This window comes from Oryctolagus cuniculus, chromosome 1, assembly GCF_051225735.1.
Source record: "Oryctolagus cuniculus isolate XC-2025 breed Fujian yellow rabbit chromosome 1, ASM5122573v1, whole genome shotgun sequence".
Taxonomy (NCBI): domain Eukaryota; kingdom Metazoa; phylum Chordata; class Mammalia; order Lagomorpha; family Leporidae; genus Oryctolagus; species Oryctolagus cuniculus.
Window position 1 is genome coordinate 10256019 of NC_142867.1, and position 15033 is coordinate 10271051.

General features: G+C 54.2%; 1 long non-coding RNA gene across 3 annotated transcripts in view; it reads right to left on the minus strand.

Moving 5' to 3' along the window:
* LOC103352296 (uncharacterized) overlaps positions 1–15033 on the minus strand; it is a 29860-nt gene that overhangs the window by 978 nt on the left and 13849 nt on the right. The window contains exons 1-4 of one of the 3 annotated variants that reach the window (XR_016216514.1): positions 10866–10992; positions 10569–10722; positions 10275–10468; positions 4286–4496 (exon numbers count right to left, since the gene is read on the minus strand). This is a non-coding gene — a long non-coding RNA (uncharacterized LOC103352296). Of the gene's footprint in view, positions 1–4285; positions 4497–10274; positions 10469–10568; positions 10723–10865; positions 11040–15033 lie in introns of those variants that run through there. The other 2 variants (XR_011386921.2, XR_016216513.1) reach the window with 2 other exon arrangements.

Sequence of the window (15033 nt, forward strand, 5' to 3'; positions counted from 1 at the left end):
TATGGCTGGCGCTGCGCTGATCCGAAGCCAGGAGCCAGGTGCTTCTTCCTGGTCTCCCATGTGGGTGCAGGGCCCAAGCACTTGGGCCATCCTCCACTGCCTTCCCGGGCCACAGCAGAGAGCTGGACTGGAAGAGGAGCAACCGGGAGTAGAACCCCAGGTACTGGCACCACAGGCGGAGGATTAGCCAAGTGAGCTGCAGCGCCAGCCCCGGCTCCACTTCTGATTCCTGCTTCCTGTTAATGTGCACCTGGGACGAAGTAGGGGTGAGTCCTTGGGCCCCTGCCACCCATATGGGAGACCTGAGTTGAGTTCTGGGCTCCTGCCTTTAGCTCTGGTCCTGCCCTGGCTGTTGCAAGCATTTGGGGAGTGAAGATTTGGGAAGATTTCTCTGTCTCTCTCTGGCTTTGCCTTTCAAATAAATAAAAATAAATTTTAAAAAAAGATATATTTTATTTATTTGAAAGACAGAGAGAGAGATTTCCACCTGCTAGTTCACTCCCCAGATTGCTGCAATGACCTGGGTTGGGCACTCCAAAGCCAGGATCCAGGAGCTTCTGCTGGGTCTCCCACATGAGTTGTAGGGACCCAAGCACTTGGGCCATCTTCTGCTGCTTTCCCAGGCCACAGCAGGGAGCTGGATCAGAAGTGGAGCAGCCAGGACTTGAACTGGTTTTCATATGGGATGCTGGCACTGCAAGCGACAGCTTAACCCACTGTATCGCAAAGCTGGCCCCCATCCCTCTGACCTGAGGCCTCACTTTCTGTGTTTTCAGTTAGTTGAAGTCTACACTGACCAGAAAATTCCAGAAATAGATAATTCATAAGTTTTAAAACAACCTTTATTACAGTATATAGTACCTATTACCGTTATAATTGTTCCATTTTATCACTAGTTATTCTTGTTAATCTCTTACTGTACTTAACTTTGTTAACACGCTAAGTATGTTTTGAAGGGCACTTTAAAAAGTTTGTGGAAAGTGGAATTAAAAAAATAAGTTTATTTCGGTGCAAAATTTTTTTGAAATTCATGCATAGTTTTTTTCATACTATGAAAAAACACATTTTTCATGAGCTTTTGGAAGACCCATTGTAAACATGGATTTCAAAACAGTTTACAGGGGCCAGCGTTGTGGCACAGGTGGTTAAGCCACCACCGATGATGCCGGCATCCCATATGAGCACTGGTTCAAGTCACAGCTGCTCCACTTCCTAGGCAGCTCCCTGCTAATGCACCTAAGAAAGCAGCAGAAGATGGCCCAAGTGCTTGGGTCTGTACCCCTCTCGTGGGAGACCTGAATGGAGTTCTGGGCTCCTGGCTGCAGCCTGGCCCAGCCCTGGCCATTGCAGCCATTTGAGGAGTGAACCAACAGAGATCTCTGTCTTCCTCTGTCACTCTTCCTACAAATAAATAAATCTTTTGAAAAGCAACAACAGACAGGGTTTGGAACTATATGCGGTTTCAGGCATCCGTGGGCCAGCTTGTGACACATCCCCTGTGACTGCATACAGTGGACCTGTGGCACTAACCCGGGGAGTGTGTTACCATTAGGAAGGGGAATGTCTAAAAGGGTTCCTTAGGAACACGACAGTGAAAGTGTTCAGATGCCCCAGCTGAGAGGGCTGATGTCCTGCCGCAGCAGATGCTGTAGCTGGTGAGGTTTGATCACAGGCGCCACCGTGAGCTCCTCCACCCCAAGCTGGTAAGACCCGGGGGCATCCACATCGCACTGTTAGTGACAATGAACCCCAAACTGCTGAGCACCCAAAAGCAGGGACATCCCCGGGCGTCTGCAGCGCTTCCCGGGGGGCTCCTCCAGGGCTGTGATCTGCCCCCAGGTGGTGACCTCCGAGCTATCTTGGGATGCTCCAGCTTCCCCTAGGGGCTGCATGAGAGAGCCCAGGAGGTCTGGTGCAGATTGTGATGAGGCCTTAGGAGCAAGCCCCTGCCCTTCTGCCAACTTCCAGAACAGTGCCGCCGCCCACGACTATGTCAGCCATGTTAGCCGGACAGGAAATCTACCCCCACCCCACCCCACCCCCGCCATGGGTGCCTGGAAGCAGCAGCACCTGCACACTTCCTCCCGGGAGGCCACCTGGCGAGACTCAGCCTTACCCTCTTCTGTTCAGGTTGAGGATTTGCAAATGTGGGTTGGATCGTGTCACTCCCCCGCGTTCCCATGGTGCTCACCGCGGTCCACACTCCTGGCGCTAAGCCCGGGTGCTAGTCTTGGAAAGTCAAGTCCAGTCCTGTTGCACAGCCTCTGCCCAAACACTACCTCTGCCTGTCACGTTCCTCCTCTCCTCTCCCTCTGCCCGTGTCTGGCTCCAGAGTCTCCCCTAACTGCCCCCCGACCTCCGCTTTTTCCTACCACCCTGTGGTTTGCTTCGCAGCACATAGTTGCCACCCTCGGTAATGGTTTCTCTGCTGTTGACTGTCTGTCTTCCCACTGGATTGCTAATCTCCTGAGGGCACGGACCAGGGCCATCTTGCCACCCACGACTGTGTACACAGTAGACCTCAGTAATTATTTCTTTCTTTCTTTTTTTTTTTTACAGGCAGAGTGGACAGTGAGAGAGACAGAGAGAAAGGTCTTCCTTTACCGTTGGTTCACCCTCCAATGGCCACTGTGGCCAGCGCACTGCGGCCGGCGCACCGCGCTGATCTGAAGGCAGGAGCCAGGTGCTTCTCCTGGTCTCCCATGGGGTGCAGGGCCCAAGCACTTGGGCCATCCTCCACTGCACTCCCGGGCCACAGAGCAGAGAGCTGGCCTGGAAGAGGGGCAACCGGGACAGAATCCGGCGCCCCAACCGGGACTAGAACCCGGTGTACCGGCGCCGCAGGCGGAGGATTAGCTTATTGAGCCACGGCGCCGGCCAGTAATTATTTCCTGAACGAGGGACTGCGTGCCTGAGAGGAGACTGTGCTATGAGAAGTAACAGGCAATTGTGATGCCGGCGTCCCACATGGGAGCACTGGTTTGAGTCCCGGCTCCACTTTTGATCCAGCTCCCTGCTAATATGCCTGGAAAGGCAGTGGAAGATGGCTCAAGTACTTGGCCCCTGCCACCTGCTTGGGAGACCCAGATGGAATTCTTGGCTCCTGGCTTCAGCCTGGCTCAGCCCTGGGGCGTGACCCAGCAGATGGAAGATCTGTCCGTCTGTTTCTCCCTGTCTTTCAAATAAATAAATCTTAAAAAGAAAAAGAAAAGTAACAGATGGGTATGAATATACATGTCAAGGTCAAGGAACCAGGAGACTGTCTCCCCCCACCTCCCTGGGCCTCCTGCCCTAGCACTGCTATTTAGGATCACACAAACAGGTGACAGGAAAGGGCTGAGATCAGAGAGGGTGCCGCCCCATATTCTGCAGGGGATCGGCTCCGAGTGCCGCTGGGGGACTTCCCTGCGTTCCTGATAATTCACAGTCTGCTGGCAATTCACCAGGGGGTGAGAGCATGTAACTTCAGCCTCCTTGCACGGGAGCTGCTCCGGGAGCTGGTCAAGAGGGTGCCCGGAGGCAGGACGGGAGGGTGGAGGACGCCCAGGCACCACTCCGGCAGTGGCAGCGAAGTCAGCGGCAGCACCGAGGCGCTTCCAGAGCTAATGACTTGGAAGGTACCGGCTTGGCTTCTACACGGTTTCCAGGAAAAATACCCACCCCGACACGATCCCGCCTCACTAACTCAGGGTCTGTCGGTAACACCAGTGGGCCTTTATTTTCAAGGAATTTCCACCTCTTCGATCTCCCTGACCCAGCCACCCTAATCACCAATGCTATGCTCTACACTCAGGGCAAGAACATAGAAAGAGAGTCAGCCAGCTATCTGACATTCCCTCCCGCTGTGCAGGGTGCTCTGTGTACATCATCCCTGGGTGACTCAAGACCTGTGAAGTAGGCATAAGTGGCCGCATCGACGCGGGATGATAATTTACCCAAAACCACAGAGGTATTCGCTGAAAACCCATTAGGAGTTCTTCAGCACCACAGCTTGTGTTTTCAGGCCATAAGGATCCGTGACAAAAGATCTGTAGCTGGATTACATCCATTACGTAATCCGTGATTAAGAGAGATTTCATCAGACAGGATTTAATGTGAATGAACTCAGCCGGCAAGTGGATGTGGAGATCGCAGCCAAGGGTGAAATGAGATTAGAAGCCTTTCGGAGGCATGGAAGTTTCTCCATTGATAAAGAGGTTGAACTACATAATATGTCCCATGAGCAGGGCATGTGCTATATCTGACTCCTTACACACAAGCACCTTTCCCGAATTTTTGTTTTTAAAGATGTATTTATTTATTTGAAAGGCAGAGTTACAGAGAGAGACAGAGAGGTCTTGCATCAGCTGGTTCACTCCCCAAATGGCTGCAATGGCTGGAGCTGGGCCGATCTGAAGCCAGGAGCCAGGAGCTTCCTCCAGGTTTCCCATGCGGGTGCAGGGGGCTCAGGGACTTGGGCCATCCTCTGCTGCTTTCCCAGGTGCAATAGTAGGGAGCTGGACAGGAAGAGGAGCAGCCAGGACTCAAACCGGCACCCATATGGCAACTTTACTCGCTGTACCACAGCGCTGGTCCCTGCTTCCCGAATTCTTGGCTGACCAGCATTATCGTGCTTCCCACTGCCCTCTCCATCACTCCCTTCCTCGCCCAGTATTCTTGCCCACTGCTCAGTCTTCACTGGTCCCCATCCATCGCCCACCTCCCTTTTCTTGCTGCCATCAGCCTGGCTCAGGGGGCAGTGTTTTCCCACCATCTCTTGTTCAGCCTCAGCGCTGGCTCAGTTGAGGATGCTGCTATACTGGTCTAATTAAGATAGCATGGAGGGGCCGCGCTGTGGCTCAGAGGGTTAATGCCCTGGCGTGAAGCGCCAGCATCCTGTGTGGGCCCGGTTTGAGTCCCTATGGCTCCACTTCTGACCCAGCTCTCTGCTATGGCCTGGGAAAGCAGTGGAAGATGGCCCAAGTCCTTGGGCCCCTGTACTCATGTGGGAGACCCAGGAGAAGCTCCTGGCTCCTGGCTCTGTATCAGCTCAGTTCTGGCTGTTGCAGTCATTTGGGGAATGAACCAGCAGATGGAAGACCTCTTTCTCTCTGGCTCTACCTCTCTGTAACTCTGCCTTTCAAATAAATAAATCTTTAAAAAGAGAGAGAGAGACCATGGAATTGTTCTTTTGTTCTAAACCCTCAGTGACTCCTGTAATGCTGTGGCCCTGACCTCTATGCCCTCCCAATCCTGGTCCCAACCCAGCCTCTTTGCCTTTTAACTAATAACCCTGACACATGATTTCTGGTAGTCTCTGTCCTTGCTTTATAAAAAAAAAAAAAAAAAAAAAAAAAAAAAAAAAAAAAAACAATGGAGAGTGGCTAATTTCCTGTCCAAAGTCCCTCTTGATGGAAAAATACCCTAACTCCACCACAGCCAGCCTGAATTTTCAGCTGTCTTTTCCCCGGCCACAGGGCTGTCTCTACTCTATTAAGCCCGTAAGTCTTGTGAGTCCCTGAGCGTCTGACTGTTGGAGACAGTGGGAGGGTCTTGATCCTTGACCTGTGCCCTGTGCTGGCTGTAAGCTCTAGGAGGTAGTGGTTACCTCCCCAGCCTATGTCAGCACCTAATAGGTCGTCCTTGTCCTGCCTCCCCTACAGACTTGTTGAGAAGACCAAGTGAAGGAGTGACTGTGAAAGCAACCCTTCCTTCCTCTCCTCCTCTCCCCCTCTCTGCCTCCCTAACACACCCACCCTATGCACCAGGCACTGCGTTAGGCATTGGGTGTATTGCTGTCAACCAGGCAGATTGGGTCCTGCCCCTAGAAGGGGTACACAGGGTAGACCAACACTAGCCAGTAGCGCATTCTGAGAGACAGAAAGAGGACAGCCGCCAGTCACACCTGGTACCGAGCACTAGAACTGGAGCTAGTGAGGGTCTGGATCACTGATTTTATTCGATTGCAATTAGCTCGGATTTAAACAAGCACTTGGGGCTGGTGACTACTATACTTGATGGTCCAGGCCTAGGCATCTAGTGGGTAGGGGAGGCATTAAGATACAACTATGCACCATGGACCAAGGGCTGCTCAATGACAGGCCTCGCAGACAAAGGCGGTCACAAGGGTTGTCACGGCTCTGGAAAGCTCCCATCGCCTGGTGTTTTTACAGAACCAGTGCTCTATTGTTATATAACACACATCTCACTGTGTTACACCTGCCCACAGGATGCAGAACAGAGACATCTGTACAGGTCTGTAGCTGAGAGCAATAGGCTATGCAGAGCAGCCTGTGTGTGGTAGGCTGTCCCATCTGGGTTTATGTAAGTACACTCCACGTCTACACACAGTACAACTGGCTAATCACACCTTTCTCAGAATGTATCTCAACTGTGAATAAGATCAAACACAGGGGTTGGTGCTGTGGCACAGTAGGTTAAGCCGTAGCTTGTGGTGCCGGTTTCCCATGTTGGACAAGAGTGCCAGTTCAAGTCCTGGCTGCTCCACTTCCACCTCCAGCTGCCTGATGATGCTCCCAGGAAAGCAGCAGAAGATGGGCTTGGGCCCAGCCACCCACGTGGGACACCTGGATGGAGTTCCTGGCTCCTGGCTTCAGTCTGGCCCAGCCCACGCTGTTGCAGCCACTTGGAGAGTGAGCCAGTGGATGGAAGATCTCTCTGTCTCTGTCACTCCCTTCCACCCCTGCCATCATTCTGCCTGTCAAATAGATAAATAAATCTCTTTTTTTCAAGATTCATTTATTTATTTGGGAGTCAGAGTTACAGAAAGAGAAAAAGAGAGGGGGAAAGAAAAAGAGAGAGGGAGAGGAAGAGAGAGAGAGAGAGAGAGAGAGAGAGAGGTATCTTCCATCCACTGGTTCACTTCCCAAATGGCCCCATTTTCTGCTGCTTTCCCATGCACATGAGCAGGGAGCTGGATCAGAAGTGGAACAGCCAGGACTCACACTGACAGCCATATGGGATGCCAGTGTCTGAGGCGGTGGCTTTACCTGCTATGCCACAGCGCTGGCTCCTAAATCATTTTTTAAAAGCAAAACACAGAATTACCCTGTGATTCAGCAATTCACTTCTGGGTACAGCTCCCAAAACCGAAAGTAAATATTCAGGCAAATAACTCGCACACAAATGCTCACAGCAGCGAAAGGCTGAAACAACCCAAGTGCCAGTGAATGGGCTAGGGAATGTGACACAGCCACACAATGGTGCCACATGGGCAGCTTGGCTTTCCTCACTATTCTCAGTTCTGTGCAGAGGGCCAACAGGCAGAGGGGCTGGGGTGGCCAGATGGGCAGCAGGCCGGAGTGACGGCCAAGTGTCCCCTGCCACCTGAATGGTGCTTCACGCTTGATAAAAAGCTTCCACTGATTTCTCGTTAGATTTGCACAACCACCTGTGGATCAGCCAGGCCAGTGGGCCCCCTCCTCACCTCACAAGATGAGTCCCAGAGACACAGGGTCATCCATCGAGAGCTAGGACCCCCCCCCCGCACCTGCACCCCAAACTCAGAGCTATTGCTCGTCTTGATGCCTCCTGGAGCACACCCCCACACCAAGAATCCCTCTGCTCTCAGAGAGCACTTTTCCTGAATGCCAGAGAGGGGGTGGCAGGGTCACGGGGGTTTCCCATGTGAACAAGCTGTCCTTGGCCTTGGAAAGACAAGACGATAAAGTCTGCTGGACGGAACCAGCATGGGGAATCCCAGGTTGGCCAGGCCTACCCCTGGTCCCCAGTGGCCCTGCTCCCACTTCCCTGGGTGCCTGCCAAGGGTCTCAGCGGCGCCACTGGTGCTGAACTCTGGGAGAGGTCCCGGGCTGGCTGCAGAGAGCTGAGCCAATCCCCATGGCTGCCAAGCTGCCCAGGGACACACAGCGGGTCCTCTCAAAGTTGCTGGGGTCTGGAAGGTCAAGGCAGAGAGCAGCAGAGGGAGGCCAGATACTGCCCTTGACCTGAGCTAGCCCTGGCTTGCCCCAGATCCCCTGAGGTGGACCCTACAACTGGACCTTTGCCCTTGGCTCTCACCTGGCACAGAAAGTGCCAACCTGGAAGCAGCACTGTTTGCCTATCTGGACATCCTCTAAATTTGCCTCATGCAGCTGCAGGGGTCAGAGGTGAGAGGTCGTGGGTCAGATCCCCTAGACACAGGGCCCACAGGTCCTCTGCTGCAGGGCCCGTGGTCTCCAGGCAGAGTAGCTGCCCTGCCCCCAGCTGACCTTGTGCTCCACCTGCAGCAGCCTTAGGAGCAGGGAGGGGAGGGTGTGGGGAGAGGAGTCATTCGTGACCTGCAAGGTGTCCCCTCCCCCCTCAGCCTCTGCGCCTTCCCCTGAGCAGTGAGGTCCCTGGGCCCCTCCTGTCCCTGGAATTCTCCACCTGGGCATCCACACTCCCCGCTTCCTTCTTGTGATAGGGAGAGAGCCACCCTCCTGGGGTCGGAGGTGGGGGGGCACCAGGCAGGCTTTGCTGCATCACCTGTCAGTGTGCCCACCTCTGGCCCTAAGCCCAGGCCACCGCTCAGTGCCACCACCCACGAATCACACACACCTGCCTGGTCCTGAGGCTTAATGATTAGCACGGCTGGAGGGGTCAACAGCCCCTGGGCCTGCAGGCCAGAGTACTCTTTTTTTTTTTTTAATAGTTTTTTAAATTGATTTATTTGAAAGACAGAGTGATTGATAGAGAGCATTCTTCTATCCACAGGTTCACTCCCCAAATGGCTGCAACAGCCAGGGCAAGTCCAAGCTGAAGTCAGGAGCCTGGAGCTCCATCCAGGTCTCCCACAAGGGTGGCAGGAGCCCAGGTACTTGGGCCATCCTCCACTGCCTTCCCAGGCCCCTTAGCAGGAAGCTGGATTGGAAGCGGAGCAGCAGGGACTGGAATTGGCGTTCCAGTATGGGATGCTGGTGTTGCATAGCTTAGCTCACTGTCCCACAATGCCTGTCCCTAAGAGCCGGGGGCTTATATACAAAGCACTTGCACATGCATTTCTTACATCCAAGTTTGGCGAGAGGCCTCATCTCTGTCTTGGTTGGATAAAGAAACAGAGTAGGAAACAGGCAGCCCAGGAGAGCTCCTCCAGTGCTCAGATCCCCAAGTCCACATGCACGCTCCTTGTCTACACCCCTGGCTGCCAACACCTGTCCTTGGGTCTGTGCTGGGTACACTGGCAATCAAGGACCTTGCTTTCCAAGATGCTGACTCATGAGCACGGCTGGAGGGGGCGGGCCCAGACAAAAGGCTTCTCTCTTCTGCTGCCCTCGAACCTGCTCCAGAACCTGGATCCCAAGATTGCCCTCGTCTCCCAACTTCGGCCATGGTCGGTGGAGTCTCTATGTTCATGCTGGGCCCCGATGCAGAGTCCTAGTCTTTCCTCGTCAGGTGTCACCAAACACCTTAGGTCTCTGTGCTGCTACCTCGAGACCTGCCAAGGTCAGGGTCCTCCTCCCTCAACGTGCTTTCCAGTCACTGCCCCTTGCCTCTTCCCACAGGTGCACACACCTGGGCCTGGGGTACCCTGATGAACCTGCTCCCCTGCCCTATCAGGGCATCACCCTCTGTCTCCACTGTACCTATTGCTCCACAGGAAGGGTGGCTTGTGTGAGCCGCCAACAACCAAAGGCACTGAAGACACCGCACAGATCCTGGAACAGAGGTCTCCAGGTGATCAGGACGCCCACATGGACTTGGGAAATGCTGCCACCTGCCACACTCCACTTCCCTCCCACAGCACTGACCTAGTTTACACAGCTGCCTTCGGTGCCTTGGGCCCTCTCTGCTCCACCTGTCCCCAACATGTGGCACCCAACTGGTTGTCCGTGTTTGGATAGACCTAGCCGTGAAGCATGGGCATTCACACTGCACTCCAGGTCCCCAGAGGGGAAGTGGAGGCTATGCTGGGGCAGAGAGACCCTTTGGTGAGGGGATCCAGCTCCACATTGGCTCCAGCTCACTCTGCAGAGCTGTGTGGCCAGGCCATCACTCCCTTACCTCCCAAAGCTGGTTACTGTCCTTGCAAGGGCCCAAAGCCAGCAGGAGCAGCTGCCACACTGCCCCGGAAGCCCCCAGGGACTGTGGCTGAGAAGGGACTCCTGGAGGCTATGGCTTCAACCAGGGGAGCAAGGTGCCCCCTCCCAGCTGTGGCCAAGGGGACAGAAGACACAGGAAGGGAGGAGTTAATGTCATACTTGACCCAAGTGTCCCTTGGGCACAAGGCTCCCTTGGCAAGAGCCCTGGAGCCTCCTGATGACAAGGCAATGACTGTGCCCCTGCGGAGCTCTTACCAGCAGGGACGATAGAAGCCGTGGCTCCTTGCCCAGCTTGGTGAGTGCCACGTTGCTGCTGGAGCTCAGGGGCAGGCGCATCTCAGAGGCAACACTCAGCTTGGCTCCTTGGGGATGAGGGGGAGTTTGTCAGCTGGACAGCTGGAGAGGAAGAGGGTTGGCTTGGCTCAGCCTGGTTTCTGTGGCTCCAACACCTGTTGTGAAGAATAGGAGTCGATTATGAAGAACAGGCATGCATTTGGCTCATGGCTCTGCAGGCTGGGAAGTCCCAGAGCCTGGCCGACATCTACTTACCATCTGGTGGTGGCCTTGGTGCTGCGTCATCCTATGCGAAGACAGAGCAGCCGGGCGTCTGCCCAGGTCTCACTTCCTCTTCTTGTAGTCACCAGTCCCACGGCGGTGCCCTCATCTAACCCGAAACAGCTCGCAAAGGCCCAGCTCCAGATACCTTCAATAGATGGATTTGGGATTAAGCTTCCAACAATGAGATTTGGGGCACACAGTCAAACCCCAGCAGCGTCAGGCACAGGGGATGCTGCAAGTGAGGCGCAGAAAGACCGTGGGGCCCCGGATCTGCCCTTGCACAGTCGCCTGATGGGGAGAAAACACAGGCAATAATTTTCACTCATCGGGAGTCACATCCTGCGTGCTGCCGGCATGGAGAGCGGCACACTGGGCAGCAGGAGCGGGGGCAGGCGGGGAGCCAAGAATAAATCAATCTCTGGCCGAGAGACATCCAGTCTGGCTGGGAAACGAGGAGAAAACAAGTAGCTGAAGGTCATGGAATTTTATCCAGAGATGGAAAGTTCCAGAAGACCTGGCCCAAGTCTTTCTTTCTAAACATGGAGACCCAGGAGGTGGCGTGAGGGGATGGCATGGTAGAGCAGTACCACATCAAAGTGCAGGTTCAAATCTCACACCAAGTCCGGCTCCCTGCTAATGGCCTGGGGAGGCAGCCAGGGATGGCCCAAGTACTTGGGCCCCTGCCACTCCTGTGGGAGACCTGAATGGAGTTCCTGGCACCTGGCTACAGCCTGCCCCAGCCCTGGTGGTTGTGCCCATTTGGGAGTGAACCAGCAGATTACAGATCTCCATCTGTCTCTATCTCTCTGTGTCACCCTAAGAGGTAGACGTCTAAGACAGAAGGCCGGCTGGGAGGAGAGCCAGATCAGACTCAGGTCTTCAGAGTTCTGTCCCAAGTTCCTTCCCCTGTGCCAGGTGTGGGTGTCACCATGACAAGGAGGCAAAGGGGAAGACTTGCAGCTGGGTGGCATGGGGGTGAGGCACCTGGAGGCTGGTCCTGGAAGGCCACCAGTGGGTGTGGGACCCGGATATGGGTGAGCCCAGAGGACCTAGACAGAGAGGGCCCAGCTGGAGCCAGGGCTTGGACACTAGCATGAGCCAGTCCCCACACTAACCTTCTAAGAGGCTGATACTTTATTTCTAAGCAATGACAAAATGAGGAGACCTTGAAAGGCCCTGTGGGATCAGAGCCATGGTTGCTTGGTTGCTTGCTTGCTTCCTTCCTCTTTCTCTCTTTCTTGGCAGAGTGACAGAGAGGGAGAGACTGAGAGAATTTCCATCTGCTGCTTCACTTCCCAAATATCTGCAACCACTGGGGCTGGGCCAAGCTGAAGCCAGGAGCCAGGAACTCCATCCCGGTTTCCTATGTGGGTGGCAGGAACCCAAGGACTTGGGCCATCGTCTGCTGCTTTCCCAGACACATTAGCCAGGGGCAGCCAAGAACTTGAACTGGCACTCTGATATGGGATGCTAGTGTCACAGGTTGCGGTTTAACCCACAATGCTGGCCCCAGAGCCATGTTTTTGAGACAACTCTGGGACACACAGTGTGTGGGGTGATGGAGACACAGAGCACAGGGAGGGAGCCCACTGAAACCACAAGATTTGGGTAAAATGAGATGCACGGGATACTGGTGGCTTTGAGGTCATACAAACAAGATGGAAGGACTGGGCAGTGGGAAGAGACTGCTGGGGACCAGCTAAGCACTGCAAGGAGGAGCAAACAGCTCCAACTGAGGACTCCAATTGCCACCCACCCCGTCGCTGGCCCTTCCAAATACGCACCCCCACTCAGGCGCCAGGCCACCCTTCCAGGCAAATGCAGAGTTGATGATTCTGGCTTTGAGAGCTGCCCAGTGCTTTTCCGGCTTGGCTCAAGCCATCCTACCCCTAGAGTATCATCTGTTCATGAACTCCTCTTCCTGCCTGTAAACCCACTCCCCAAGAGTCAGCCCTCATACCCCCCAGTGACGTGACTGCACCAGCCGCTGCCCGTGGCCCTGTGGTGCTCCCAGTCCTGACCAGCTCCATGCTCTTTCCCTACTCTTCTGGGCACATGTAGACTTTTTCCCGCCCCCTGCCTGGTGGGAGCTCTGGGAAATCTGCAGCCTTTGGAGAGAAGAAAGTATGCTGAATAAGAGGCAGAGATGGTTGTCCACACCTGCAGGGTCTGACCGTACTGCCAGCCTGGGTTCACAAATGACTGCAAGGCAGAGTGTTGGGAAGAGATGGGATAGGTAGCAGGTGCAAAACCTATCAGGGCCGGCGCCGCAGCTCAACAGGCTAATCCTCCGCCTTGCGGCGCTGGCACACCAGGTTCTAGTCCCGGTTGGGGCGCCCGATTCTGTCCCGGTTGCCCCTCTCCCAGGTCAGCTCTCTGCTGTGGCCAGGGAGTGCAGTGGAGGATGGCCCAGGTGCTTGGGCCCTGCACCCCATGGGAGACCAGGAGAAGTACCTGGCTCCTGCCTTCAGATCAGCGCGGTGTGCCGGCCGCAGCGCGCTGGTCACGGTGGCCATTGGAGGGTGAACCAACGGCAAGGGAAGACCTTTCTCTCTGTCTCTCTCTCACTGTCCACTCTGCCTGTCAAAAAAAAAAAAAAAAAAACACTATCAAATGAGGAGATTGCTCCTAGCTGAAAGGAGGGGAGGGAGGGGGAGAGAGAGAGGATAGGATGGGTGGGAAGGAGGGAGGGAGGGAGAAGGAAAAAGAAAAACACCCATGAGAGATCAGGTTCAGAACGCTTCCTCTGTAAAGTTGGAGTATATTCAACTTTGCAGGCCAGGCAGCCTCTGTCGCAAACACACAACTACACAACTCAGCCAACGCAACTTGAAAGCACCCGTAGATGATCAATACACAAATATGCCTGGCTGGACTCCCATACGCTTTATTGACAGAAAAAAATGGAGGCCAGATTTGCTGTGTGGGCTGCAGTTTGCCGACTGCTGGTCTAGGGCTGTGTGTTCGTGTCTGCCTTTCTGGTGACTACTGATGGAGGCTCCCGTGTCTGTGAAAGTCCCCGTTAGCCTGCAGATGTCAGAGAAGAGATCATTCCAAAAGATGCTCTGGGGATGTCAGGTTCTAGCCAACCTCTGATCGTATTCTAACACTTACTTACATAGCTCCCCTGAGCTCAAGCAGTTCAGCCTTCAAAGTCTTAGGTTGTTGTTTTAAGATTTATGCACTGGGGGACCGGCGCTGTGGCAAAGCTGGTTAAAGCCCTGGCCTGCAGTGCCGGCATCTCATATGGGCGCTGGATGGAATCCCAGCTGCTCCACTTCTCATCCAACTCTCTGCTGTGGCCTGGGAAAGCGGAAGATGGCCCAAGTCCTTGGGCCCCTGCACCAGTGTGGGAGACCCGGAGGAAGCTCCTGGCTCCTGGCTTCAGATTGGGGCAGCTCCAGCTATTGTGGCCATCTGGGGAGTGAACCAGCAGATGGAAGACCTCTCTCTCTCTCTCTCTCTCTCTCTCTCTCTCTGCCTCTCCTTCTCTCGCTGTATAACTCTGACTTTCAAATAAATAATAATTTAAAAAATTGTATGTATTGGGCCAGCACTGTGTTGTAGCAGGTAAAGTCCTTGGGCCCTTGCACTCTTGTGGGAGACCCAGAAGAAGCCCTTGGCTCCTGGCTTTGGATCAGCCCAGTCCTGGCCATTGTGGCCATTTGGGGAGTGAACCAGTGAGCGGAAGGTCTCCTTCTCTTTCTCTCTTTCTCTGTAACTCTACCTTTTGGATACATCGATCTTTTTTAAAAAAAGAAAGAGGGATAAGACATCAACATGAGTTCTGCTAAAAATAAAGATGTATGTATTTATTTGAAGGAGAAAGTGACAGGGGAAGAGAGAGAGAGAGAGAGAGAGAGAGAAAGAAAGAGAGGAGAGATACCGTCCATCCACTGGTTCACTTCCCAAATGTCTTCAGCAGCCAGGGCTGGACCAGGTTGAAGCCAGGAGCCAGGAACTCCATCCAGGTCTCCCACACGGGTGGCAAGGACCCAAGTACCTGAGCCATCCCCTGCTGTCTCCCAGGGTGCACATCATCAGGAAGCTGGAAGTGGGAACACAGCCAGGACTTGAACCCAGGCACTCTGATATGGGGCGTGAGCATTGCAAGCAGAGGCTTATCCTGCCATGTCTCAGGGTCTACCACCACTACCCCCCCGCCCTGCCGTGGCTTTATAAGGACAGGAAAAGGAGCAGACACACACATAGACACAGGCGCTCCCGGTCTCCTGCCACGTCTTGTCCTGTGCAGGCTCAGTCTCCTGCCAACGAGGTTGCTGCCAGGTGAGACCCCTGGACCTTGCACATCCACAACCATGAACCAAAATAAACCTTTTTTCTGGATAAATTTAGCGTGCCTCAGCTATTTCCTTATACTAACAGGAAACTGACACACCCTGTTATCGTAACTCTGTTCTCCAAATTCCCCCCGGGGCCAGCTTCACTATCCTGC